Source organism: Dermacentor andersoni, unplaced genomic scaffold (genome assembly GCF_023375885.2).
Source record: "Dermacentor andersoni unplaced genomic scaffold, qqDerAnde1_hic_scaffold ctg00000039.1, whole genome shotgun sequence".
Classification (NCBI taxonomy): domain Eukaryota; kingdom Metazoa; phylum Arthropoda; class Arachnida; order Ixodida; family Ixodidae; genus Dermacentor; species Dermacentor andersoni.
Window position 1 is genome coordinate 5,460,579 of NW_027314752.1, and position 4,475 is coordinate 5,465,053.

Consider the following 4,475-nt stretch of genomic DNA (forward strand, 5'->3'; position numbering starts at 1 on the left):
GAATAGTGATGCTTACCAAGCCGCTTGTCTTGCCGTTGACGTTATCCAGCAGGTGCGGGTACTTCACCACAAGGGCTTCCGCCGCTGTTCTGTACAGCTCGCGTGATGGATACCTATAAGTAAATTGTGGTTACCATTATGTTGTGCCAGTGCAGTGTGGCAATAGTACTTAGGAGAATAACTCAGTTCAAAAATAATTTTACCTCCCACTATAATTTTATGTAAATCAGGTCAATATTATTATAACAACAATGGGAACACAATGAATGGCCTGTATATGAAACCACAACGTACCAAGCCAGCCTGAAGCACGCCTGGAACAGGCGGTCCACAACCGCACGGCGCACTGGCCCACTGATGGGTGTGCCCCTTGACAGCACCTCCTCGTACGGCCCAAATGTCGGCAACACGAAATTTAAATAGTCGTGCCGATTTTCAGTGGGTACAGGTGCTGCTTCTACAACTGTGAAGCCAGAGGTACCAGCTCTGAAAGAAAGCACACATACATTGCAACCATGGTATTAAATGTTCTTTGAAGTTGCAATAGATGGCATAGGCATAATGCTATTATGATGTATTCAATCTTACATGACTTCAAGACCGCTGGTGCTTGGAGTGGCTGCCGAGTTGGCATCGTGCACATCAGTGTGTGCGACCTGTGGAGGGCTTGTGCACTGCAAAACAAAAAGGCCTTTGTGCAACAGCTTCTAGTTTTTACCTCAGTAGAAATCTGTTCGAGTAAAGAAATAGTACTGCAAAATGGCATAATGCATTTCGGCTCATAAAACTGTACTAAAACCAGCAAGCAAGCATGAAAGCCATATAGAGCACTGAAAGAAGCAAGAATATGTGGGAAATTGCTTGAAACATTAGCAGGTGAAATGTTCATTTCTGCTCTTTGTGCAGGATGCATAATACGCATGGTAACTGTAAACTGTTTGGATTATTGCAGAACAAGTATGTCTGTTGGGAGTTTCACCAGCTGTTTGCCTTCTGTGCTGCTAATGGCGGCACTGGGTTTGGAACTCTGGTAACGTTATCAAAGGTGCTTTTATCTCTCATCTGCAACTGTATGAGCACAATCACACAATTTCCTCTTTTTATTTATTTGTTGGTTCCTCAAGGGCCCCGAGGGGCATTACATGAGGGGTGGGCATACATACGCCACATGGCGTTATCGAGAAACATCATGGGCGTGCTTCAATGGTTCGCTTAAAACACTGAGAATCGATGATAATAGCAGTTCCAGCTGGCAGGTCATTCCAGTCTCGAGCAGCGCGCAAAAAAAAAAAAAGATTGCTGGGAAGTAGTGATGTGGGCATATTCAGGATACACTGCATTGGGATGGGTGGTGCGAGAAATGCGGTGGGCTCTTCTGATGTACTTATTTTCAATGGGCAAAGAGTGGAAAAACTTGCGATACAGGCAAAGTCTAGCAATTCTGTGGTGGGAAACGAGTGGAAAGGTTAAGCTGGGTTTTCAGGGCGGAGATGCTTGAACCACGAAAGTACTCGGAAAGTATGAATCTTGTTGCGCAAATTTCAACATATTCCAGAACATTCATCAGGTTAATTTCGTGAGGACCAAAAACAGCACTAGAGTATACAAGCTTACGTCGGATAAAGGTTATGTAGGCAAGTAATTTAACTGAAGGAGACGTCAGGGCAAGATTATGGCGGAGATATCCAAGCACACGGTTAGTGGAATTTGCAATGCTATTAAGGTGAGTGGACCAAGTTAAATGAGACGAAATATAAACACTAAGGTATTTTAATGAATCAGTAGTGTCGATCAACTGGTTGTTAGTGGAATAATTGGATAAGACGTAATTACGGTGACGGTGAAAATATATTAGCTTTGTTTTAGGGACGTTTAAGCGAAACGAGCCAAGTGTTACACCACTGTTGGATGCGATTAAGACTGTCTTGAAGAGCAGTGGTTTCAGCGCTGTTGGTGATTGAACGATAAATTACACAATCGTCAGCGAAGAGACGAATGCCACAGAAAATATTAAAAGGCAAATAATTAATATACATCAAGAAGGGGTCCCAGGACCGTACCTTGCGGTACACCGCCTGAGAGTACAGGTGCTAAAGATGATGGTGTGAATTGGCATAGACAAACTGCTGTCAGCCTGTTAGAAAACCTTGAATCCAGTTAAGAACACAGGGGTGAAGGTTAAGTGATGATAATTTTAGTAGTAGGCGAACATGGGGAACTTTATCAAAGGCTTTCTCAAAATCAATAAAAAATGCATCAGTAGGGATGTTGCTATCTAGACTAGAGTGGATATCATGAAGAAAAAGAGCGAGTTGCATATCGCACGAATGACTTTTCTGAAAGCCGTGCTGGGTTGGGTGAAAGAAATTCAGAGAAGTTAGAAATGTAGCAATGTGCGAGTATAAAATGTGCTCCATTACCTTACAGCAAACGCTAGTGATAGAAATTGGGCGATAATTATTCGGGCATGGCTGGCTTCCACTTTTATGGACTGGAATGGCCTTACCTGCCCGCCAATTGCGTGCTACACAGCCAGTGTTTAAAGATTCCTGAAAAATTAGTGACAAGAAAAGGCTGCAAATATGTTTAGTGTTTTTCAATATTTTGGCGTTAATGCCGTCAATTCACGTAGATGATGAATTTTCTAGCGAATCAATTACCTTTACTATTCCATGTTGTTCGAAAATGATGTTATTCATTGGTGGGTGCACAAAGGTTGGCGCATCATGATTATTTAGGGGTTCATTCATTAAAATTTTACTGAAGGTGTCGTTCATGATATTAGGAACTTCAGAGTCGGGAACCGGTAAGCCAGAGTTATTGCAAAGACATATCAAGTTAGACTGATTTGGATTTATAGTTTTCCAGAAGCGCTTAGGGTCATTCGAAGCATGCAAGGTAGAGTTTCGGAAAAGAAATTACATTTCGTCTGTTGCAATAAAGTGTCAAACTCTTTGCCTGTGCTGTATTACTTCACCCATGTGCAACTACACGGCTCGGAACAAACGTTTCTTCTTATTGTTGAAACGTTTTAGTGCTGCATTAAACCATGGGGAAGCTGCTCACTCTGTTACTGTGATGCTAGGAATGTAAAGTTTTAATAAGCATTGTAACTCAGTCTTAAAAAGCAACCAATTAGATTCAAGGGAGCATTGTGGGAAGCCACAGGAAAAGCTATAAAAAAGATATGGTTAGACCCTCGTTAATACTGGCGTAATCACTTTTGTCATACAGCGTGAGGATCTTTGTGGTTTTTCTGCTTTTAAGTATGTCGCAAGAAAATGTGGAGTGCACAGCCATGTGATCACTAAGGCCATGCAGGCAGGTGACAGGGGAGAAGTTTTCAGCATGGGTAGTTAGAACGAGATCAAAAATGTTAGAAGAATGATCTGTGATGCGGGTTGCCTGGGTCACCAATTGTGACAAGCCAATTGTGAGGCGTACATTTACAAATTCACTACCGGCGCTATTTTTTGATAACATGGAAGCAGGATTGAACCAGTCAACCGAAGGAAAATTGAAGTCTCCAAAAAGAAGAATCAGACTGTTAGGGTATCTCACTTTTAATGCGCTTAAGGCATCGTGAAGTAGTTGCATAAAGGAGCTGTCACTGTTAGGGGCGCTATAACAGACACTAATGAGAACGCATGGATGAGCAGCACTGCAACTGAGCCAAATCATTCCCAATGGAGACAGAATTTTCACAGGCGAACACCGTAGATTACGGTTAATGGCAATAAGTGGCAATTTCACTCACATGCTCTCATGCTTGTATGCACAGGATGGTCTTGTGCTGCTAACATTTTCTTTCCGCCATAAATGATTATTTTTATTTAAACAAACACCATATTTTAATGCCTGGGCTGCATAAAACCCCAGCCGTCATGGTCATAGCGCTAAAACACAACATCTTGATTCGTTTGCAAAGCATCACATCAGCTAATTCAAACTGGTGTCTGTGGCACTTGGCAATTTATAACATTACGACACTACTCAAGAAATAGAACTTTCTCATGCAATCCCACAATACTTTGTGGGTGCGCTGTGGGCTTTGAGTAAAACGTGTATGTCGAACATGCAGGCATATATGGCGTGTACTTTGAAAAACAGTCACACTGCTCACCGGTTTGTCAGTCACATGTTGAGCACTACACAACAAAAAAAGATTTTTGCCTATACCACTGTCTCTTTCATGAGAAAGCTAAGATGTACTAGGATTGAATTTATAGCCTTGGTACTTCCAATATTGCATAAATGTGTAGCAATACACCAAAGCTATGAAGTAGCTCGCAATATATTATTTTCATTGAGCGCATTAATCATAAGTGAAGCCCGTTGCTGCTCAGTCGCGAACATGTTTTTTAAAGTGGCTCTAGTCGGCTGTACATCAAAAGTTAGTAGGGCCTTTTTCTTAAGTTTTGGGGCACATGCTAAACAGCAGCACGGTTCATTCATTAAATCACCACTCACGGCTA